Genomic DNA, 26193 nt, shown 5'->3' with positions numbered 1-26193 from the left:
GACCGAGCGCCGCCACACGGCAGGTCTAGAGAGCCGTCCTTGCACTCGCCCCAGTTGTACAGCAGACTTTGCTAGCGATGCTACACTGACAAATACGCTCTCATTTGCCGAGACGATAGTTAGCATTGCCTTCAGCTACGTCAATTGCTACGACCTAGCAAGGCGCCATTACCAGTGTATATTGAGATTATATAAAGTATCAACAAGAGCTATGTTCACAAATTATGGAATAAAGTTAAGTATTACATCAACTACGTACTTTATTTGCTATATTAACTACTTTACACTGTTCCAGACCTCACGCAAGCCTGCGTGAGCTAAGCGCGTGCATTTCGGCATCCTCGCATAGTGACTTCGCTGTCTTGCCAAGTCACAACAGTTTGGCTCCGAGGATTGGCGACGAGCCCACTTTGCGTTCATCTTGATATTGCTTTGCCCTGATTTATTTGTGTAATGGCTTCGCCACCATCTCCAGATGTACTGTCCGAATTTTATCGCTTGCATAATCAGCAGACGCTGGCCTTATTGGATGCCCTTGGACAGCTCGTCCAGGGTCAACGTGTAATGCAACACGATGCGGCCGCCGCCGCTTCACCGCTACCGCAGCCACAACACGCAGTTGCACCACCTTTTCGTCCGTTTGATGCGGCACTGGACAGCTGGACGGAGCGATCATGCCAATTTGGATTGCAACTCGCCGCCTACAGAATTCAAGGTAACGAGTGGCAGCCTCATCTCCTTTCTTGTGTAGGTGTGTCCACCTACCGTGTGATAGTGAAATTGTTTCCCCAACGCGACGTAGCAACTCTGTCCTACGAAGAAATTTTGCCTGCATTAGATGCATATTTGAAAGACTCAGTCAATGTGGTTGCAAAAAGGTATACATTCTTTCGTACAAAACGTACGGCCGGTCAGACTAATAGGGAGTGGGTTGCAACATTGCAAGGCCTTACTAGGGATTGTGCTTTTGAGTGTGAATGTGGACTCCCTTATTCAGATACTATGGTGTGTGATGCAATTGCACAGAACGTTTCTGATGTTCATATACGGGAACAGATTTTGAAACTAGTCAGTCCCTCCCTTCAACAAGTGATGGACATATTGGATAGGCAAGACACAATTGACTTTGCTCAGGAATCAATTGAAACTTCGCCAGCCGTGTGTCACGTTGACCGGCCCGCCGGGCGAGCTGCACGGAACAGTAAACAGCTCTCGTGCCCTTCCACGCAGCCACGTGTGCCGCGTAAGTAAGCAAATGCAGTGATAAAATCATGCCCGCAGTGTGCTACTAGACATTCGCGTGAGAATTGCCCGTCACGCCAAGCTATTTGCTTTTTCTGTAATAAGAAAGGTCATGTTCAAAGTGTTTGCCAGAAAAAGCTCCGATCGGACACTCACAACCATTCCAAGCCCTTTGCTTCGTGCCGGAATCGAACCAAGAACACTCGGGCTCGTGAACCTTCGCCCATGGACATTCATGTCGTAAATTCCACTCCGCCCAGTGCCAATCTCTCTAACAGTGACTGTGTTCGTCCCACAAATAGTGTGCGTCGACATCGACGGAAATCCCGTCAAGTCGTACGTGATTCTGTACCAGAGTCAGTTCACGTTGCACGAGGCAGTCGCTCTTGTCGTCGGCAGGACAATAAACGTTTTGTAGATTTGGTCATAAATGGCAACGTGATACCATTCCAGCTCGATACCGGAGTTGCAGTTTCACTAATCAATAAAGACACGTACAAACAGCTGGGCAAACCTCCGTTGCGTGCCGCAAATGTTAAGCTAAATAGTTATTCAGGACAGCATATCCCTGTGTTAGGACAGTGCAGCCTTCTTGCAATATACAAGGGACAAACAAAACTTGTGTCATTTTACGTCCTTCGTTCTTCTGCTACAGTGAACTTGTTTGGTTTAGATTTATTTCAGTTGTTTAACTTGTCTATCGTAAATCAGGTCCTCTCAGTGAACCAGACTGTGACTTCAGCCAGTGTTTCTCGTCTATGTGAAGAATTTGCAGACATTTTTGCACAAGGCCTTGGTTGCGCTAAGAACTATCAAGCACGTTTGGAAATGAAAGTCAACGCGCAACCGAAATTTTTCAGAGCGTGCAATGTTCCCCACGCATTGCGTGATGAGGTCGCAAGAACATTACACGATTTGGAATCACAAGGTGTAATTGAACGTGTGCAGGCTTCTATCTGGGCATCACCTTTCGTAATTTTGCAAAAACCTTCCGCAAAATTGAGACTTTGTGTGGACTTCAAGATAACAGTGAATCCACAACTCATGACTGCAACTTTTCCTTTACCCCGCCCGGAAGATCTTTTTGACAAACTGTGCCCGGGTAAATATTTTTCAAAGTTGGACCTAGCAGATGCGTACTTGCAAATACCGGTGGACGAAGGATCCCAGCGCGTTTTGGTGGTTAACACGCATCTTGGTTTGTATCGCTTCAAAAGACTGCCATTCGGGTGTGCATCCGCCCCTGCATTGTTTCAGCAATATCTACAAACTGTTTGTGCGTCGGTCCCTACTGCAGCAAACTATCTGGTCGATATTGTGATCTCCGGAAAGACGGAAGAAGAACATTTAGCCAACCTCCGAACATTATTTCAGGTCTTGCGACAAAATGGTCTTCGCTTGCGGAAGGACAAATGTGTGTTTTTTACTCGTGAATTGCTATATCTGGGACATGTACTCAATGCCCAAGGCATACATCCCAGTCCAGAGCACCTCCGTGCCATACAAGACTTGCCTTCGCCGCAGAATTTGAAGCGGCTACAAAGTGTGCTGGGAAAATTTAATTATTACAACAAATATATCCCCCATGCCTCTTCCATTTCAGCTCCGCTTCATCGCTTACGCCGTAAAGGTGTTCCGTTCGTCTGGACGACGGAATGCGAAAGCGCCTTTCGCCAGTTGAAATCGGCGTTGCTTTCCAATACTTGCCTTACGCCATTCGATCCCCAGAAACCCCTTTTGTTGATGGTAGATGCATCGGATTTCGGGATCGGTGCTATGCTTGCGCACAAAGATGGTTCGCACGATCGCCCTATTGCCTTTGCGTCCAAATTGCTCTCGTCAGCGCAAAGAAATTATTCACCGATCGAGAAAGAAGCTTTGGCTCTCGTATTTGGTGTTACAAAGTTTCATGATTTCTTGTATGGTCGTCCCTTTACCATCATCACAGACCACAAACCTTTGACGTCGCTTTTTCATCCGAACACGCCTGTACCTCCACGTATAGCGCCGAAATTCATTCGCTGAACTATTTTCCTCTCGCAGTACCGCTACGATATCTTGTATCGGTCCACTGCTAAGCACGGAAACGCTGATGCGTTGTCCCGTTTGCCTGTTGCCGAGGATAGAGCATTCGATTCCTCCGAACTTGCTTGCATGTTCATTGATGCGGAAACCGATGACGTGGTCGAATCGTTTCCGATTGATTTTCGTCGTGTAGCTGCAGCCACAGCTGCTGACCCTGTCCTTGCTACCGTTTTGCGTTTTGTTGCTACGCAATGGCCCTTGTCAATGTCACGGATCGAGGATCCGTTGGTTCGCCGATTTTTTGCTCACAAGGAGAGACTTTTTGTACGACGTGGTGTTTTGCTGTTGCGTTCTGATAATGATCAGTTCAGGGTCGTGGTCCCACGTTCGTTACAGTCCTCTGTCTTACGGCTTCTCCACCAAGGACATTGGGGTATAGTGCGCACGAAACAACTTGCTCGTCAGCACTGTACTTGGTTCGGAATCGATGCTGCGATTACGAATATGTGCTCTTCTTGCATGGCGTGTGCCGAACAACAATCCGCACTTCCGCGGAAATTCTTTGCATGGCCGAAAGCCACTTCCCCTTGGCAACGCTTACACATCGATTTTGCTGGTCCATTCTGGAATGCTCGATGGTTGGTTCTGGTAGATTCATTCAGTAATTTTCCTTTTGTTGTCCGGATGTCTTCCACGACGTCTTCTGCCACCATCCAAGCGTTGTCCGCTATCTTTTGCATTGAAGGTCTTCCACAGACTATTGTTTCCGACAATGGCCCACAATTCATGCCCGCATAATTTCAGTCATTCTGCAAGGCCAATGGTATTCAACATCTGACATCCGCGCCGTTTTCGCCTCACTCCAACGGTGCCGCTGAACGATTGGTCCGTACTTTCAAGTCACAGATGTTGAAGTTAAAAGAGTCGCATTCTCGGGAGGACGCGTTATTGCTCTTTTTGTCCTCGTATCGCTCTCAGCCCCGCGATGGTCGCTCGCCGGCTGAGTTGTTTCACGGTCGCCCTCATCGAACCTTGATGTCTTTGCTACATCCGCCGCATCAGGTTCCTGTGCAGCGGCAGACACCTGCTTTTGCTCCAGGCGACGTTGTATACTATCGCAACTATCGCGGTTCACGACGTTGGCTCGCAGGGCGCATTCTTCGCTGCCTCGGCCGCGCGATGTATTTGGTTTTGGAGGCCTCTGGTGAGGTGCGTCGGCATCTCAATCAGCTGCGCCTCTGTCGTCGCACGGGATCTGCCGCTCCCCGTCTGCTTTCAGCGACGGTGCCGTCCGGTCAGCGCCCTGGGGACCCATCTACTGGCTCGCCTCAGCACCAGGTGTTACCGACGCTGCCTTCCATTTTGCCCCATGGCGACGCGCCGCCGCCGCCACCGCCGCCGCCGCCGCCGCCGCCGCCGCCTGTTCTCCCGCCGGCGCCGCCCGCAGTGGAGGCGTCGCTGCCACCGCCGGGCGCCTCCCTGGGTCACGCGCCGCCGATCGCTTCCCGTGACCAGTTGTCCTCCACCATGGAACTCTTGCCCGCTCCGGACCATCTGTCGTCTTCGCCAGTCGGGTGCTCCTACTCGATGGAGGTCGACCCTTCGGCCCCTCCTGACTATCTACGGGCGCGTACACCGCATGTTGGCGTGCACCCTGGACTAGGTTTTCAGGCGTTTCCTAGCTCCCCTCGGACCGAATGGCCGGGTGCGGGTGGCACAGCCTCGCCTGTTGTTAGGCTCCCCACCTCGTCGCATACGTCAACATGGGGTCCTCCCCACGGCGGGCAGAAGCCTTATAACACAACCGTTCGCCGATTTGCGGGGGAGGAATGTGGTGTCACCACCAGACACCACACTTGCTAGGTGGTAGCCTTTAAATCGGCCGCGGTCCGCTAGTATACGTCGGACCCGCGTGTCGCCACTGTCAGTGATTGCAGACCGAGCGCCGCCACACGGCAGGTCTAGAGAGACGTCCTAGCACTCGCCCCAGTTGTACAGCCGACTTTGCTAGCGATGCTACACTGACAAATACGCTCTCATTTGCCGAGACGATAGTTAGCGTAGCCTTCAGCTACGTCGTTTGCTACGACCTAACAAGGCGCCATTACCAGTGTATACTGAGATTATATAAAGTATCAACAAGAGCTACGTTCACCAATTATGGAATAAAGTTAAGTATTACATCAACTACGTACTTTATTTGCTATATTAACTACTTTACACTGTTCCAGACCTCACCCAAGCCTGCGTGAGCTAAGCGCGTGCATTTCGGCATCCTCGCATAGTGACTTGGCTGTCTTGCCAAGTCACAACAGAGTGTTCAGGGAAAAAGTTCAAGGCAATCGTAAAATGCGTTTTAGACAGGTACGTGCCGAGTAAAACTGTGAGGGACGGGAAAAACCCGTCGCGGTTCAACAATAAAGTTAGGAAACTACTGCGAAAGCAAAGAGAGCTTCACTGCAAGTTTAAACGCAGCCAAAACCTCTGAGACAAACAAAAGCTAAACGATGTCAAAGTTAGCGTAAGGAGGGCTATGCGTGAAGCGTTCAGTGAATTTGAAAGTAAAATTCTATGCACCGACTTGACAGAAAATCCTAGGAAGTTCTGGTCTTACGTTAAATCGGTAAGTGGCTCGAAACAGCATATCCAGACACTCCGGGATGATGATGGCATTGAAACAGAGGATGACACGCGTAAAGCTGAAATACTAAACACCTTTTTCCAAAGATGTTTCACAGAGGAAGACCACACTGCAGTTCCTTCTCTAAATCCTCGCACAAACGGAAAAATGGCCGACATCGAAATAAGTGTCCAAGGAATAGAAAAGCAGCTGGAATCACTCAACAGAGGAAAGTCCACTGGACCTGACGGGATACCAATTCGATTCTACACAGAGTACGCGAAAGAACTTGCCCCCTTTTTACAGCCGTGTCCCGCAAGTCTCTAGAGGAACGGAAGGTTCCAAATGATTGGAAAAGAGCACAGGTAGTCCCAGTCTTCAAGAAGGGTCTTCGAGCAGATGCGTAAAACTATAGACCTGTATCTCTGACGTCGATCTGTTGTAGAAGCCAATGCGGCTTTAACTATAATTACGAAGTCTGATTTCAGTGACACATAAGAAAATGAATTAAATGACCAGCTGGCAGTGTAACAAAGGGGGAATTAAAATGTTGCAGATTTCAAATATTTATATTTAAACTGAATTTATTCAAGTCGCTGCGCAATACGTAGTGCAAGCACGTGTTGTAATAATCCAGTGTATTTGAATATAATCTTGAATGCATTCCGTAATAACGTGAATCTGTGAAACATGAAACGAAGTCGTGAAAGGGTCACTAACTCTTCCCCGCGCATGTCTAACTACAGCTGATTTGCGACCCACTAAAGATTATCTGATCAATAAGCATTTGCGGGATATTATGCTGCCCAAAGAGCTTCCATGTCGTAGACATTAATCTACACCTAAGTGATCGCTCTACAGCTCACACTTAATGTTTGGCAGAGGGCTCATAGCATACTTTCAGACTATTTCTCTATCATTCGGTCCTGGACTAGCACGTGGGAAAAATGAGGACCTGAATATTAAGGTGTGAACTGTGGTTTATCTTATTTGTCAGTATAGTTATTCGCCCCTGTGAGAGAAAGTCAACAAAATACACTCCTGGACATGGAAAAAAGAACACATTGACACCGGTGTGTCAGACCCACCACACTTGCTCCGGACACTGCGAGAGGGCTGAACAAGCAATGATCACACGCACGGCACAGCGGACACACCAGGAACCGCGGTGTTGGCCGTCGAATGGCGCTAGCTGCGCAGCATTTGTGCACCGCCGCCGTCAGTGTCAGCCAGTTTGCCGTGGCATACGGAGCTCAATCGCAGTCTTTAACACTGGTAGCATGCCGCGACAGCGTGGACGTGAACCGTATGTGCAGTTGACGGACTTTGAGCGAGGGCGTATAGTGGGCATGCGGGAGGCCGGGTGGACGTACCGCCGAATTGCTCAACACGTGGGGCGTGAGGTCTCCACAGTACATCGATGTTGTCGCCAGTGGTCGGCGGAAGTTGCACGTGCCCGTCGACCTGGGACTGGACCGCAGCGACGCACGGATGCACGCCAAGACCGTAGGATCCTACGCAGTGCCGTAGGGGACCGCACCGCCACTTCCCACAAATTAGGGACACTGTTGCTCCTGGGGTATCGGCGAGGACCATTCGCAACCGTCTCCATGAAGCTGGGCTACGGTCCCGCACACCGTTAGGCCGTCTTCCGCTCACGCGCCAACATCGTGCAGCCCGCCTCCAGTGGTGTCGCGACAGGCGTGAATGGAGGGACGAATGGAGACGTGTCGTCTTCAGCGATGAGAGTCGCTTCTGCCTTGGTGCCAATGATGGTCGTATGCGTGTTTGGCGCCGTGCAGGTGAGCGCCACAATCAGGACTGCATACGACCGAGGCACACAGGGCCAACACCCGGCATCATGGTGTGGGGAGCGATCTCCTACACTGGCCGTACACCACTGGTGATCGTCGAGGGGACACTGAATAGTGCACGGTACATCCAAACCGTCATCGAACCCATCGTTCTACCATTCCTAGACCGGCAAGGGAACCTGCTGTCCAACAGGACAATGCACGTCCGCATGTATCCCGTGCCACCCAACGTGCTCTAGAAGGTGTAAGTCAACTACCCTGGCCAGCAAGATCTCCGGATCTGTCCCCCATTGAGCATGTTTGGGACTGGATGAAGCGTCGTCTCACGCGGTCTGCACGTTCAGCACGAACGCTGGTCCAACTGAGGCGCTAGGTGGAAATGGCATGGCAAGCCGTTCCACAGGACTACATCCAGCACCTCTACGATCGTCTCCATGGGAGAATAGCAGCCTGCATTGCTGCGAAAGGTGGATATACACTGTACTAGTGCCGACATTGTGCATGCTCTATTGCCTGTGTCTATGTGCCTGTGGTTCTGTCAGTGTGATCATGTGATGTATCTGACCCCAGGAATGTGTCAATAAAGTTTCCCCTTCCTGGGACAATGAATTCACGGTGTTCTTATTTCAATTTCCAGGAGTGTATTTTGACATTTGGAGGAGAAAATTGATCATTGTACAAGGCTCGTTCGATAAATACTGCCCCCGCAATACTTTTTTTCAGAACATAATTATTCTTGAGAGTTAGAAATTGGTCAACTAACTTTCTACGCAGCCTCCATCACGTTCTTTGGCCTTACGTCAAAGTCGTATAAGATTATGTAGTCCATATTGGTAAAAGCTCTTTGTCCTATGCACGTAGGCATGTTTTGACATCAAAGGGTGTCCCACGCAGAAACTACTTAACTGGCCGAAACAGACAGACGTCCCGAACATGGTCGGTCAATATCAGTGTCTGACGCTTTAAGTCTCGTTACCCATCACCCATCAATACTCCCATCAACTGTCTCATTACAGTACACAGCACACAAACATTAATGGATGTTCGTCACGGTTTCCTTTTCGGAACCAAGAATTTAATTACAGCAAATTTTAATTACAGCAAATTTCTTGTAGAGAATGTCTCGCATAGAAATCAGGTTGATGGGTCATTACATCTCTGCCGTCTATCGGTATTGTTCGAAACTTTGCACAACGGCAGAAGAAAGAAATTTGGTGCAACTAAAAGGATTTTTCCAAGATATTAAAGGCAGGAAAAGTATTTGGGGCATTATTTACTGAATGACCCTCTAATGTCGTGAGAAGATCTCGCCACAACGAAAAATACATTTTTTTTTTTAACCATTGCCACCTGAATTTGCTGATCACATACCAGTACGTGACAGTCTCTCATCTATTTCGTGATAACAAATAACGAACTGCCCTTCTTTGATCTTTGTCGATTTCCTCCATCATTCCTATCCTGTGAGGACCCCAAACCGCTCAACAATACTCCAGAAAAGGACGGAGGTGCGTAGTGCAGACAGTCTCTTTAGTAAATTTGCTGCAACTTCTAACAAGGGAACCTTCCCATCGCACCCCCCCCCCCTCCTCAGATTTAGTTCAAATGGCTCTGAGCACTATGGGACTCAACTGCTGAGGTCATTAGTCCCCTAGAACTTAGAACTAGTTAAACCTAACTAACCTAAGGACATCACAAACATCCATGCCCGAGGCAGGAATCGAACCTGCTACCGTAGCGTCAGATTTAGTTATAAGTTGGCACAGTGGATAGGCCTTGAAAAACTGAACACAGATCAATCGAGAAGTGAGGAAGAAGTTGTGTGGGACTATGAAAAAAATAAGCAAAATATACAAACTGTGTAGTCCATACGCAACATAAGCAACATCAAGGAGAGTGTAAGCTCAGGAGCGCTGTGGTCCCGTGGTTAGCGTGAGCAGCTATGGAAGAAGAGGTCCTTGGTTCAAGTCTTCCCTCAAGTGAAAAGTTTATTTTTTGTATTGTCAGACAATTTCTATCTGTCTGTCCGTCCGTCCGATGCGAGGTAACTGCGCCGTAGTATCGGGGAGGTAGAAAAATCTTTTTACCCATTCGCCAAGTGTACAAGTTAGGTGGGTTGACAACATATTCCTGTCATGTGACGCACATGCCGTCATCAGTGTCGTGTAGAATATATCAGACGTGTTTTCCTGTGGAGGAATCGGTTGACCTATGACCTTGTGATCAAATGTTTTCGGTTCCCATTGGAGAGGCACGTCCATTCGTCTACTAATCGCACGGTTTTGCAGTGCGGTCGCAAAACACAGACACTAAACTTATTACAGTGAACAGAGACGTCAATGAACGAACGGACAGATCATAACTTAAAAAAAAAAGTAAACTTGAAAGGTCTCTGTTGGATTCCTTTCATGTTTAATTTCTTAAATCTGTTGCCATTTATGGAATAAATTCCTCTTCTAAATGTACTGTGGCGTTTCTGACTATCTGGGAGGAGACTGAGCAGTGGAACGTGTTACTTTTACACATAAACAAGAACGATATGTCACACTACTACACTTTAAAGCACAGTTTATATGTAATTCTTATATGTAATTCATGTCACACAGTCTCATACGGAACCTACATCCGCTTTCTTTTATATACTGTATATGATAAGATACTGTCATCCCCCTTCCCTTTTGTGTGAGAGGATGAATGAGCATATGTATTTCTAGTTGCATGCTTGAGGGTAGCAGACAAGGCTGGCTGCTAGAGAACAGTAGGACCAACGTCGGAACAGGTAGCTACGCTTCCTAAAAGCAAAGAGGTTTCTATCCTTAGTATGGTCCTGTCCGTCCGTTGTCATGTTGGTATAGGAAGCTGCCCCTCTGGCCACTTCCGTTGGTCTTTGTGAGCCACCCTCAGGAAGCACGCTGGGCAGTAGGGCAGTGGCAGTGTGGCCGTGGCGAGCGTCTGAAGTGGTAAGATCTCTGGCTAAGCGCGTGTCTGTTAAGTCCGTAGGACAATGAATTTCTTAAGTTCAGCCAAACTGAAAATTTAATCACTTTTATTTCGGGTTTAGGTCTAAAATATCCGATGTTATCTTTAATTGCAGCGCAGTGTAATTATCATGTGAAGTTCAGATTATTTTCCGGTAGTTGCTTTGTTACTATTTTGTGAGTAAAGTGGAACCACGTGCTGATCAGTAACTCTAAGTTCATCAATCTTAAATCCGAATGTGCGTGAGATTATAACGTCTCGTCTTGAGAATTTTTTTTAATATAGCAACTTTTCTTTATGCTTTTCTTTATGTTCAACCCACGTGGGGTGTACTTTGCGAGACCAGTACCACATGCTTATATAACTGTTTGACCCATCAGGTTAATAGTAAGACGTTAGTAACCAGTTCAAGGTTTCTCTTTTGTCAAGTGCTTTTCGATCTAATTTATTTTAATTATCAAAATTATTGTGGAGTTGTACGCTTTGTGTAAACCAAGTTGACCACGTGAAGCATGTGGTGTAATCATCAAAGTAGCCCTCAGCTATTCTTTTTGCGAAGATTTCACAAAGAGTTAATATGAATTTAGTATACCAGTGTGTGGTAATTACATGACGGACAGGATTGTGGTATGAACGTAATTTCTTTGGGTAAAAACTGAATCAGTTGGTTGTGGTTAATTTCTTCTTGTTTATGTTTCAATGTTCTTCGTGTGTTATTTTATGAATGCAGTGTTGTGTGCAGTCTCCCAATCTTGGCTCCATATTTTATGTGTTCCGTAAGATTACAATCTCACATTTTTTTTAATCGTAAATAAGGCACCAGCTCAGTTATAACTCACGTATAATATGCTGAAATTTCAAGGAACAACCTTAAAATAAATTTCCAAATATAAACTGATTTCTTTCTTTTTATTTAAATTCTCCTTTATATATATATATATATATATATTACCGGTTTTGTATGACTATTAAAAGATTATCATTAATGTTAGTCTGCTTGGTAAACCTAGACTAAATATCTGATGAAACAGTTGCCCAGTAATCCACGGTTAACGTCCCCAGACAGATCACGGCTTTTAACCCACTTTCATTGTCAATTAGCACCGATTTCAGTATACCAAAATTAAAGTAACAATATTACAATTCAGCATACCAAATTAAAGTTACAATATTACACATGGCGACCCTGTTCTGTGATTCCGCTAGACTCTGGAATCTCTGAAACGTTAGATTGCGAGCGTGTTATAATCTTAATTTTTTTCCTTCAGCGCTCAAACAACTTCTGTGTTGCTTCCGAGCAGACTTTCAAAAGATTCACGGCGTTGTTGATCGGCGTTGCGTTGTTTGTCTAGTTTTGTTTTTTATACTTGTGTGTTTTATATGTCTGTGTGTTTTTTATTCTCGCTTGTAAATTCCACTGTTTCGATCTAAGATAAAAATTTGTTTTGCGTGTGAAAAAGTGCGTACTAGGTTGGGTATCTTTCGTGTGACTGTCGTAATTTTTGTGGGACACATTTATTTTGATTAGTGTGTCACATACCGGTTATAAATTGCACTAATGCAGACACGTAACCAAACTAAAAGTAAGCGGTCCAACAACCTAAGCAACATGGACCAAGGGGATAATTTAATTTCGAATGTTAACGCGTCGGGCGGTTCCGAAAATGCAATGGGGAATACTTCAGACGAAATGCAAGACAGGACGAACGGGCTCACATCAGAGCCACAAATTAATTTGCCTCCAACTAACCAAATTGATTTGGCAGAACTCATGAAAGCCTTATTGCAACAAAATAAAGAATCATTTGAAAAATCGTACCGAGAACAAAAAGAATCATCCGAAAAATCGATCGCGAGCTAGGCGAACAAATAGACGAAAAACTAATCCAGCAGACAAATAAAGTCGACAAGTCGATGCAGAGAGTGTCCGATGATATCTCACAAAGAATAAACAATCTGGCAAGTGAGATAAAAAGTGATATTATGAAAGAATTAGGCCGTACATTTGAACAAATCGATGATCGTCTGCAAGCTTTAGAACAGAGCAAGCGGAGGGGCGATACCGAATCTAAAGAAAGTGAAGAACGGCTACTTAGGAATTTCCAAGAGCTGAGGGAAGAATGCCAAAGGGAACACCAGCAGGTAATCTCGAGGGTCCAAGAGGCGGAAACGCATTGTCCCACGTCCGTTAGCAACACAATAGCGGACAACAGTTTAGCGATCCACGCGTTGGAACAGCAAATAGAACAATTGAAGCAGACTGGGGCGGAGGACAAGAGACAAATTGATGATAAGATTGCGGCATTAGCGGACGCTGTAGGCACGATGAAGCTGACGGAAAGCGAGAACAATACTACACCGGTAGTGGCCGCAGAGACCGAAGAAGTGCGTTCGCTTCTTAGATTTCAGAAGGGACAGTTTGAAGTGAACAGACAACACAAAGCTGTAACAGGCGAATTACAAGAACACGTGGCGCATCTGGAAAACCGCATGGCGTGTGATTCCGAACTCGCCAATAGCACTAAAAATAGCCGTACGAACAGTGCAGAGAGGGACTCCAGCCACGAGGGAGATTTTGACGACAGGGAAGAATGTAATTTAAGGGGCAGACATGAGAGAAACAGAAACATTCAAGGGCCTTGCCAGGAGGAAATGCGGGGATTTGATTTCAAACATTTCCTTACAGTAAGAAAGTTTGAGATATTCCGAAATTCGCAAAAAGGAATACATCCACGTGCATGGCTCGAGCAATTTGAGTTTTGTCTTCCCCCCGACTGGGCAAGTTCACATAAGATAGAATATATGTGTGGCTATTTGGAAGGCGAACCGGCGATTCGCATGAGGTCGGCAGCGCGTCACTGCAACTCCACTCGGGAGTTTCGACAAGCCTTTCTGTCCGCCTATTGGTCGGAAGCGGCACAAGATAGGGTCAAACATGGCATAATTATGCTACCAAATTTGAACCAGTCTGGTTTCGGCAGCCCTGCACGCCTATTCGACCACATGCTGCAGGCAAATCAATTTTTATACGACCCATACGGGCCTGCGGAACTAATTAGGATATGCATCACCAAATTGCCGATGCACTTGCGGCACGTCATTCTTGCGGGACGATGCAAAGAGGACGTGGAAACGTTTAAAACACTTCTCCAAGAGTTGGAATACAATACAGCAGAATGCCCGCCTAATCAGGCACAAAGTTATTACGGGGCACAGCAGCGCGATCGCAGTCGTGGCCGTAGTACTAATCAACGGCGTGACTGGTCGTCGCGACGCGAACGGAACAATAATCGGGACAGGCCGTATAGAAACTGGGGTAACAGTCGCGAACACAGGTGGAACAACAGAAATGATCGAGGACGTGGACAGAATCGTGAACGGAACAGGTACGGCAACCAGAATCGATACGATGAATACGGTGGGAATAGGACTGTAGGCGGAGCACCTCATGATGTCGAAATTCGGCCGGCCAACCCTAGAAATAATCCGGAAAATGGAAATGAACAAAACCGGCAATGACAAACGATCAGCGCAGAAGGCACCCAATCGGAAGAAATGAGCGACATGGCAAATGACTAGAAAGGACAGTGAGAAGTAGAGAGGACGGTGAGGAGAAAGAATTGATTAGTTTAAATTTGTGATGTATGCATTTTGAATAATATGTTGGTAAAAATTAATGATAAAGATTTTGCTATGTGATGGATTGAAGTGATGTTTTAATTTTTTTCTCTCCTTGTGCAATTAGGATTTAGTTTGATTCAAACGTGAAGATAAAAGGTTTCTTTGTGAACGAGTAAAATGCTGTTTATGTTTTTTTTTTTGTGTGTAAATTGAAAAGAGTCGCTCCTGAGGAAAGCAAGATCGTTGCTGAACTAGTACATAAACTTAGGGGAATATCCGATCTGTGGGTATTATGGGTCTGGCAAACCCAGGTCCCCAGCTGTTAGTAGCCTTGTTTCCGATTTTCTGCTTTCAGTGCTACTATCTATCTATTACTATTCTATATCTGTCAGTATAAATGAGGATCTCTTACTATAGTATGCGTGCTGTATGAATATTTTAAGATAAGAGAACTCTGAGAAAGGAATGAGTAAGTTTGGAATCTTGAAAACAGGATGCGATAATACGATTGTTGAACCATTGGCTTCCAATATGCGATGAGATGTTAATATTGATGATATATGTCTTTTTTGTTCTTTATAGCTGAGTACGTAAAGTGCTGTCTGTGGATTTCGTAAGTATATTGATTCCCTTCAAGGTGAAAGAAGAATTGTGGTTTGTGTAATTTACGTGGCTCTGAAATATTATTGTGGTAGTCAAATACGAGCAGCTTTTCAGCAAATGGAGAATGGAACGGAAATATGGATCCTTTTTGTAGTCTTGATTGATGTTGAGCCAAAGCCTAAAAAATTATTCTGCGTTAATACTTGTCCTAGGAAAGCGACGTTTATGTGTTTTGCTGATGCTGTGAGCATTACAGCTTACTGTTTTCGCTGGTGCGGGATGCACTGCAGCCTATATGATTTGTACTGAGGAAATTTCCCTCTTGAAGGTAGAGGATGATTAAATAATTTTGATTATGGGAACGAAGGAAAGCTTGGTTTAAGGTAATAAGGATAAAGCAAAACATTTGTCATTTAAACTACAGGAGGATTCGGATCTTTTGTGTCTGTTGTAAGTTCAATATGTTAAGATGATACTGTTTTACAGAATAGAGGTGACCACAATTTTGCCATTCATGAGAAATGAATCCAGAATAACCACCACAGGCGAAATAACTGATTTGGAAGTGAAAGGTAACGTAAAGAAGGAACGAAATCGCAGCAAAATGGGTAAGAAAATGTAATATAACCTGTATAATGCAAATATTTTTAACCTTCTCAGAGTCATCTGCGTGATTAATTGTTGTGATAACGTAATTTTAGGTGAAATTTTCTTACTGTTTTATGTGTGAATATATGAGTATGATAAATGTATAATTGCGAGTCTTTTTTCAGGTGTGCGAACTGATATAAATGTTTTGGCGTGTAAATAACCATTGTTCTTTTTAATGTGTATGTTTAAGGAAAGTTCTCCAAATTTATCATGTGACAAGACGTATGGCGCGAGCGTCAAGAAGAGGACGAATTAGAACAATGTTGTAGTGGTATATACACGGTGTTGAAATAGCATTGAAGTAGCTTATTGGCTTAACTAGTAGTGGATAGAAGTAGAATATTGAGTAACGCATGTTTATGGGTAGTTAGTTTGTAGAATAGACAACAGGTGTGCATGTATGTGTGTGTAAATAACATGTGAACCCTATGCTGCCCTGACCTATACTTGCACAAGGCATAATCCTATTCATTTTAGTGAATTAATAAATAGCATTTGATTTATTAAAACGTAAGTGAACCACATTAGTGATGTGGATTTAAATATTATATTGTCAGTTCATTTAAATTTTTATTTTTATACTGTCAAGTCATTTCACTTTTATTTTTTTTACATTGTCAAGTGATTTAAATTTTATTTTATATTGTCGATTCATCTAATTTCTTTTTATTTAAAAAAAATATTAAGTCTCACTTTGTTCTTAAAATTGTGAAAGACAATACTAAGTGGTATTATGTATGACATTGTGTAATCACATAAGGATGATGAAAAATTTCTGTGAATGCAGTTGAGAACGTGAAAGCGAACCGGCAAAACTCTTAAGAGACAGCGGGAGCAGCCGGACTAGTTGTAAACTGGCGGGTTTCCCAGCAGGACACGCTGTCAGCATGCCACTTTGGGAGCGCGGCCGACAACAAAAGAAGGTACGCGGCAAACACTTTCCCTTGCACCTGGAGCTAATGGGCGGCCGCCCCGGGCGACCCTTCCTCGAGGCGATGACCTGAGATGGGCGAGCGGTCCACCGCGCGGAAATCCATCTGCTGGCAACGCACCACACGCACGCGACCGTGACGAGACGGCCGCGGTGAAACAACACAAGGGGCGTGGAGCCTTTTGACAGGTACTGCCCAGAGAAACTTGCAGACGTCAACGACGCCTATCGACATTGCCTGATGGATGCCTACTGTCAAGCGACAGTAAATCATGGTTCGATGTTCTCTGGTCGCTAAGGGTGGCACAAAAGAAGAGCCATTAAGTGTCATCCTTGCCCAGGAATATCAAACCGGCGAGCCAATTGAGGATAACCCAAGAATGTAACAACACAAAGGGCGTGGAGCCTTTTGACACATACTGTCCAGAGTAACTGGCAGACTTCAATGACGCCTATCAACATCTCCTGACGGATGCCCAGTGTCAAGCGACAGTAAATCATGGTTCGATGTTCTCTGGTCGCTAAGGGTGGCACAAAAGAAGAGCCATTAAGTGTCATCCTTGCCCAGGAATATCAACCTGGCGTGTCAAACGAGGATACCGCACGAATTTGACAACACAAACATGGAACCAAATCGAGATGACGTGACACGGGAGAAACTTCATGAAAGGGCAGAGACGGCGGGATCGCACGCAACAGATGGACAAAAAAAACCCTACTGACAGCTGTGGCGATGAACCCCCCCTCTTTCCCCTATATTGTGCCTCGGAACAGTGGAAGTACTGAGTGTGTCAGTGAACAGTGATTATACGGTTCTTAGTCCAGTGCATATACGTGTGTTTCTGTCAGAGAAACTCTGACTCGTGTGTTTTGCAGGAGTTCGATTTATTGGTGTTTATTAGACTGACTCTTGTATTTTGCAGGTGTTCTATTTATCTTTTTTAGACTTTGACTCTTGTATTTTGCAGGTGTTTTATTTATAGGTATTTTTGTTTTGTTTTAGATGTTGACTATTGTACTGTTTTATTTATCAATGTTTGTTTTTGTGTGATGTATTAGATTTGTGATATTTTGTTTCGTAAATTCATTGCTGTGGCATTGCTTCGTTTATCAGTCAGATAGCTTTTTATTCTCATTGAACTGTGATCGATTAGCCTTTGCATGGGGCATATTTACTGTGAGGAACCCCTTAAGGGTAACAATCACATAATTATTGTAGTTTCAGTATAATGACACAGTGCTCATTGTTTGCTAGCTAATTGAAATATAGTAGAGTGATTAAATGAGTGCCACATAGTTATTTTAATTCTCCAAATTATTAGTTTTATAGGATATAGAATTTTTTTGCGATAACCACTTTGTAAAACATGTTTTTTCTCTTATCATTTTGTTGCTTTTGCAGATTGTGCATTGTTATGTTCTGCTTTTTAATACCGATGTTATTTGATGTTCTTTTTTTAATTGCTGTGGCACCTTTGCTATTTTCATAAATTCTGCTTGTTAATAAACAGTCATAAATTTTCCTGTGATCAGTTGGCTCTTGCAATGAGCAAATACTGGTGAACTCCATAAGGGTAACAACCAGAAATTGTTTTCATATTAATGACACAGGAACCATTGTTTATACTTGCTGACCGAATTAGGTCTACACTACCTTTTAAATAGGTGTCACAGATTGTGTTCTTTTTTTTCTGTTTGAAATTGGTAGATTCTAAAGATGTGTTGAAATTATTGTTTTTTAGCAAGTAGCTGGTGTCCTTTTGCCTTTTCTTTTACACTTTTGGTTTAAGTAGGGTGTGAGAAGCCTGCTTGGGAATGTCCTAGCATGGCCAGAAAATTCCCTGCACAGTCTTTTCCCGGAGCGTTGGGGTTATGAAAGGTCTCTGTTGGATTCCTTTCATGTTTAATTTCTTAAATCTGTTTCCATTTATGGAATAAATTCCTCTTCTAAATGTACTGTGGCGTTTCTGACTATCTGGGAGGAGACTGAGCAGTGGAACGTGTTACTTTTACACATAAACAAGAACGATCTGTCACACTACTACACTTTAAAGCACAGTTTATATGTAATTCTTATATGTAATTCATGTCACACAGTCTCATACGGAACCTACATCCGCTTTCTTTTATATACTGTATATGATAAGATACTGTCATCCCCCTTCCCTTTTGTGTGAGAGGATGAATGAGCATATGTATTTCTAGTTGCATGCTTGAGGGTAGCAGACAAGGCTGGCTGCTAGAGAACAGTAGGACCAACGTCGGAACAGGTAGCTACGCTTCCTAAAAGCAAAGAGGTTTCTATCCTTAGTATGGTCCTGTCCGTCCGTTGTCATGTTGGTATAGGAAGCTGCCCCTCTGGCCACTTCTGTTGGTCTTTGTGAGCCACCCTCAGGAAGCACGCTGGGCAGTAGGGCAGTGGCAGTGTGGCCGTGGCGAGCGTCTGAAGTGGTAAGATCTCTGGCTAAGCGCGTGTCTGTTAAGTCCGTAGGACAATGGATTTCTTAAGTTCAGCCAAACTGAAAATTTAATCACTTTTATTTCGGGTTTAGGTCTAAAATATCCGATGTTATCTTTAATTGCAGCGCAGTGTAATTATCATGTGAAGTTCAGATTATTTTCCGGTAGTTGCTTTGTTACTATTTTGTGAGTAAAGTGGAACCACGTGCTGATCAGTAACTCTAAGTTCATCAATCTTAAATCCGAATGTGCGTGAGATTATAACGTCTCGTCTTGAGAATTTTTTTTAATATAGCAACTTTTCTTTATGCTTTTCTTTATGTTCAACCCACGTGGGGTGTACTTTGCGAGACCAGTACCACGTGCTTATATAACTGTTTGACCCATCAGGTTAATAGTAAGACGTTAGTAACCAGTTCAAGGTTTTTCTTTTGTCAAGTGCTTTTCGATCTAATTTATTTTAATTATCAAAATTATTGTGGAGTTGTACGCTTTGTGTAAACCAAGTTGTCCACGTGAAGCATGTGGTGTAATCATCAAAGTAGCCCTCAGCTATTCTTTTTGCGAAGATTTCACAAAGAGTTAATATGAATTTAGTATACCAGTGTGTGGTAATTACATGACGGACAGGATTGTGGTATGAACGTAATTTCTTTGGGTAAAAACTGAATCAGTTGGTTGCGGTTAATTTCTTCTTGTTTATGTTTCAATGTTCTTCGTGTGTTATTTTATGAATGCAGTGTTGTGTGCAGTCTCCCAATCTTGGCTCCATATTTTGTGTGTTCCATAAGATTACAATCTCACATTTTTTTTAATCGTAAATAAGGCACCAGCTCAGTTATAACTCACGTATAATATGCTGAAATTTCAAGGAACAACCTTAAAATAAATTTCCAAATATAAACTGATTTCTTTCTTTTTATTTAAATTCTCCTTTATATATATATATATATATATATATATATATATATATATATATATATATATATATATATATATATATATATATATATATATACCGGTTTTGTATGACTATTAAAAGATTATCATTAATGTTAGTCTGCTTGGTAAACCTAGACTAAATATCTGATGAAACAGTTGCCCAGTAATCCACGGTTAACGTCCCCAGACAGATCACGGCTTTTAACCCACTTTCATTGTCAATTAGCACCGATTTCAGTATACCAAAATTAAAGTAACAATATTACAATTCAGCATACCAAATTAAAGTAACAACATTACAAACTTTTCACTCGAGGGAAGACTTGAACCAAGGACCTCTCGCTAACCACGGGACCACGGCGCTCCTGAGTTTACACTATTCTTGATGTGGTCTATCTTGTGCATGGACTACTCAGTTTGCATACTTTGCTTATTTTTTTCGTAGTTCCACACAACTTTTTCCTGTTTTCTTGATTGATCTGTGTGCAGTTTTTCAAGGCCTATCCACTGTGCCAACTTATAACTAAATCTGAGATGGGTGCGACGGGGAGGTTCCCTTGTAAGTGTCCTGCCTACAGAACACAGTATTTATTTCTCTTTCACCATAATATTCTCTGTGCGATCATTCCTATTTACATTGTTCGTAACTGTAATCCCTAGTTATTTAGTTGAATCGGCTTCCTCCTAGTGTGTATGATTTACAATGTAACGGAAACTGAACAGAATTTTCAGTACCATGCGGAACACCTCACTTTTCTGTCGTTCAGTAGCCCTGCAGCTGTCTTGTTGGAAATAATAATTATGTCATATATTTTTATCTTCTTATGACTTTCCCAGTTGGTAAAAGGCAGCACCATCTGCTAAAATCGGGGAAGGCTGCTCAGATAGTCTACTAAATCGTTTCTGGCGAGAAGTATATGCGCCAGTGGTCATGCTGAAAACTCCTTGTCATGGTTCTGTGGCGAGGAGATAATGGTCACCCAAACACTTCAGAAAAGTAGAAATATCGGCAAGTGCTCCAGTATGGACAACTTTAATTTTCGATGATGACTGTCTTGGTTTTTTTTTATGGTGTGACGATAGTCGTGATACTTGTGAGGCATTGGTGTTTGAGTATGCTTAGCCTCTTACATAAAGTTACTTGCGCTCGAGATAGTGCTCACATGTAATAAATAAGTGATCTAAGTCAGCTTCTTTACTGGAGACGCATGAAGAAGTTGCAGATCACCGATGCCTACTCTGTGCAGGTAACGGTGAAACATTTCGTGTTGGAAATTAGGTATCGTCTATAACATGTTGATTCCATGAACCACGATCTTACTCCCTCCTGTCTATAACTGGGATTCTGTTAAACCGCGTATATGAAACTTAGGAATGTTAGGTTGCCATTCTGTTCACAGGAAACTCAATGCGAACGTTTATTTGCAGAACAAACTCGAAATGGAGCCCCCATCCCTTCTCTTGTTGCTTCTTTGTACAGTTCGAGATGCAGAGAAGGAAGGCTCCAAAACCCGTCGCCCGGGTGTCGGCGCCAATTCCCAGCACAGTTTAAACATACCTGACCCACATTGTCACGAACTTCCGCAAGGGCGCCCCTCCCTCTTGCTGCGCAACAGCAGTTTACCATTTGTCTCTGAGGAAAGAAGAACCATGATGTATTTTGTGAGCCTACAAACAGTTTTACAAGGCAGGCCAGTGTTACGCTGAAAAAAAAAAGCTTCAAATGGCTCTGAGCACTATGGGACTTAACTTCTAAGGTCATCAGTCCCCCTAGAACTTAGAACTACTTAAACCTAACTAACCTAATGACATCACACACATCCATGCCCCAGGCAGGATTCGAACCTGCGACCGTAGCGGTCGCGCGGTTCCACACTGTAGCGCCTAGAACCGCTAGGCCACCACGGCTGGAAAAAAAAAAACATTCGTGATGTATCGTAGATGTGTGCCTCTATAACTCCTTGGATCAAAATATCAATCGAGCAAAGATGGAGAAAGTGAAATTTCTTTGTCGATACGATGTCTTCTTCAAGAATTGAAATATTTTCGAACTCTGCTGGGTGCTGGATGCAAAAGATCATAAAGTAGCCAACTGGTGCGACGAAAACGTCCTTTGTACAATCATAGGTTGTTAACAGCTGATGTTACTGGCCAGTTTGACGTTGGTTTTGAGAAGTTTCCGACGTTCACCTAGTCGAGTCCAAACAACCAAAAAATGTGACTTTCAGAATATGTTTTGTTTTCTTTAAGCCTGCCAGATAGACTACATTAAATAATGACCAGAGAATAATTTTCTGAAACTTCAGATGTAAAATTTTGTAAAAACAAAAACAAAATATTGTGAAATCAAAGCTGAATAGAGTCCACAACAGCTCCCGAGCCGGCACAGTGCGACAGCATATTTGGTAGCTATGGGACGGCCATCGACTTGTGTCAACAACTTCAATGTAAGACGAGGACCCACAGTCCAATATACTTTTAATTTTGTTTTACTCTATCGACTTCCCAACTATTTGCGATGGTATTTTGTCTTTTTAGTCCGTTTAGTTTCATGACATAGACTTTACAACCTGATGATGAGAACATTGTCTCTTGAAACGCGTTGTTAATAAATATATGTATAAGAATCGCGGTTGAATGCTAACAGTGATAACCAGTATAACGACAACTGCTACCTCGACTCCATAATTGATTATATTAAATGAATAGATTTCTTTCCTGCTTCTCCGCTTCGAGTAGGGTGAATGTGACATTTTCACTGGCTATTTTTGTTGCTGTGCAATAGGATTTTCTCAGCCGTTCACATTTTTCCTATATCTGATGTTAATTTTCAGTGTCACCTTAATGTTATTTGTTTACTGATAAACTTTTTATGTGAAATACTCATTGGATACTATGCATTTAATCACAAGATTTTCAGACCGATGAAGCTAAAAGATGGCGTACTTTATATATGCTAATCAAATTTGCTTATCATTTACATTCTAACTTAAAACTATGAGTAGATATCTATTAATAATTTGAGATATAATAATTTACGTGTACTTCCTGTCAAATTAATCTTGGAGCATGACACATTCAAAACTCTAGAAATAAATTAAAAAAAAAACTTTAAAGTCTTGCCACCACCTAGATAAATTTCCTTGGACTCCCATGTTAGAAACCAAGGTGATTCCTATTTATTTTTTCACATTAATCCACAAAAGCGTGTCATTTTTAAGTAGATGCATAACCTTTTTTTTTTGTTCGGCCAGCAAGGGAACCACTGATTGAAGAAACAATGAGTGACAAGCCAGGCAATAACGCGAACTACTGGAAGCACGCGCTAAAGGAAGCGGCCGGTGTGACAAGTTGGCACCGATGTTCCCACGCAAATTTAAAACAACGTTGCCAGAATGAGATTTTCACTCTGCGGCGGAGTGTGCGCTGATATGAAACTTCCTGGCAGATTAAAACTGTGTGTCGGACCGAGACTCGAACTCGGCACCTTCGCCTTTTAAAATAACGTTGTTCGTACTTCCATTTCCAAAATGTGACACTCGACACGTCACGTGGCACACTAACGCTCATTTTAAAAACTGTATTCGTTGGTCTAATGAAATAGCTGTAGCACTATTATTTAAAAAAAAATAATTTCTTGATGATCTGCAATCGAATCCGTTTTCTTTTTTCCCCACATAGACGTTAAGTGTACTCTCCTACGATGCAACAACCTTCCATTGTCGCCAGTAGAGCTGGTGGAAACCCTAGAATTTTATTCATACCTTATCCCTCAACATTACGTGTAAATATCTACATATGGCAAACCATTACATCCGTCCTGCCGTCGCCCGTTCCATTCTACGAGGGCAGTTCAATAAGTAATGCAACACATTTTTTTCTGAAACAGGGGTTGTTTTATTCAGCATTGAAATACACCAGGTTATTCCCCAATCTTTTAGCTACACAACACTATTTTTCAACGTAATCTCCATTCAATGCTACGGCCTTACGCCACCTTGAAATGAGGGCCTGTATGCCTGCACGGTACCATTCCACTGGTCGATGTCGGAGCCAACGTCGTACTGCATCAATAACTTCTTCATCATCTGCGTAGTGCCTTCCATGGATTGCGTCCTTCATTGGGCCAAACATATAGAAATCCGACGGTGCGAGATCGGGGCTGCAGGGTGCATGAGGAAGAACAGTCCACTGAAGTTTTGTGAGCTCCTCTCGGGTGTGAAGACTTGTGTGAGGTTTTGCGTTGTCATGAAGAAGGAGAAGTTCGTTCAGATTTTTGTGCCTACGAACACGCTGAAGTCGTTTCTTCAATTTCTGAAGAGTAGCACAATACACTTCAGAGTTGATCGTTTGACCATGGGGAAGGACATCGAACAGAATAACCCCTTCAGCGTCCCAGAAGACTGTAACCATGACTTTACCGGCTGAGGGTATGGCTTTAAACTTTTTCTTGGTAGGGGAGTGGGTGTGGCGCCACTCCATTGATTGCCGTTTTGTTTCAGGTTCGAAGTGATGAACCCATGTTTCATCGCCTGTAACAATCTTTGACAAGAAATTGTCGCCCTCAGCCACATGACGAGCAAGCAATTCCGCACAGATGGTTCTCCTTTGCTCTTTATGGTGTTCAGTTAGACAACGAGGGACCCAGCGGGAACAAACCTTTGAATATCCCAACTGGTGAACAATTGTGACAGCACTACCAACAGAGATGTCAAGTTGAGCACTGAGTTGTTTGATGGTGATCCGTCGATCATCTCGAACGAGTGTGTTCGCACGCTCCGCCATTGCAGGAGTCACAGCTGTGCACGGCCGGCCCGCACGCGGGAGGTCAGACAGTCTTGCTTGACCTTGCGGCGATGATGACACACGCTTTGCCCAAAGACTCACCGTGCTTTTGTCCACTGCCAGATCACCGTAGACATTCTGCAAGCGCCTATGAATATCTGAGATGCCCTGGTTTTCCGCCAAAAGAAACTCGATCACTGCCCGTTGTTTGCAACGCACATCCGTTACAGACGCCATTTTAACAGCTCCGTACAGCGCTGCCACCTGTCGGAAGTCAACGAAACTATACGAGACGAAGCGGGAATGTTTGAAAATATTCCACAAGAAATTTCCGGTTTTTTCAACAAAAAATTGGCCGAGAAAAAAAAAGTGTTGCATTACTTATTGAACTGCCCTCGTACGTGTGTCCACAATATTGTTTATTTCAGTATTTAGCTAACCGCCAGTATAAACAAAGCAATGTTATAAATACGTGGTGAACAGTTAGGCAGCCTCAATTTTGTGGACAAATATTTCGCAAAGGAAACGAAGACTGTATAACTGGAATTACGCGGTACGTAAACAAATAACGCCGGCCGCACTCACTAACAAACCATAAACAGTTGCCGCGGCGCCAAACGCTAAAATAAACACGGCGCCGCCCGCAGAGCCGACTATCGGCAAACGCAGCACGCTGCCAGTGACAACAAACGGCTTAAACGGTGCCGGCCAGATTTTGACATCATTAAACATTAACGATCACGTGAGTATTTGCACGCACGAATAACGGCGAGATATTCCTCAGTTAACAAAAAAAAAAAAAAAAAAAAAAAAAAAAAGGAAATGAAATAAATATATAAAAAGCCTCACGAGAGCAGTGACATCGTCGCTGGTACGGAATAAATTATAAAAGACATGTGTACACACACTTATTTTTGTTTCCGAAACGACAGGCAAAAAGTTCACGAGCGTTGTCTGAAGTTTTCTCCACCTCCGGAGCAGGCCTGTGTGAAAACGCCAGGTCCTGGCTTTATTATTTGCTCACAGATAATATTTGGTTTAGGGTCCTGCTGCATAGTTGCAGTATTTCGACGCAGCGACTGCTAACGGACTGCTCGTATAATAGGGCTGAGTATTCCACCACCGCTTTAACTCGACGAACAGGGGTTAGTTAAGAACACACTACCGCACTGAAAGACCGATAACGTAATTATTAGCTGCAGATACGAGCCGTAACCTATGGTTAACGTAGGTTACCCAGCCACTTCCGCGGAAGGGGAAGGATATGGGTGTCAGTTACACGGTCTGGGGGTAACGTGAAGTTTTATTGTTGTTCTTTCTACTTTCAGCTTCGTCTTTAGTACTGAAGTACCAACTATTGTGACATTCGTGAGAAGCGTTCATTTCAGCTGAAGATACATGTTCCCGTAAAATACACCGACCAGTTCTCCCCTACACACCAATGTTTGAACAGCCAATAATGAGCGTGGAAGGGCAATAATTTGTTGGCTGCGCCTCGGACCACGTACTGATACTCCCTC

General features: G+C 43.7%; 1 protein-coding gene across 1 annotated transcript in view; it reads right to left on the bottom strand.

The window, feature by feature from the left end:
• LOC126143752 (Down syndrome cell adhesion molecule-like protein Dscam2) overlaps window positions 1-26193 on the bottom strand; it is a 726918-nt gene that overhangs the window by 545585 nt on the left and 155140 nt on the right. The gene's annotated exons all lie outside the window — the stretch shown is intronic.

This window comes from Schistocerca cancellata, chromosome 1, assembly GCF_023864275.1.
Source record: "Schistocerca cancellata isolate TAMUIC-IGC-003103 chromosome 1, iqSchCanc2.1, whole genome shotgun sequence".
In the NCBI taxonomy this organism is placed as follows: domain Eukaryota; kingdom Metazoa; phylum Arthropoda; class Insecta; order Orthoptera; family Acrididae; genus Schistocerca; species Schistocerca cancellata.
Note: the sequence above shows the minus strand (reverse complement) of the source record. Positions and strands in the feature narration are given on the sequence as shown.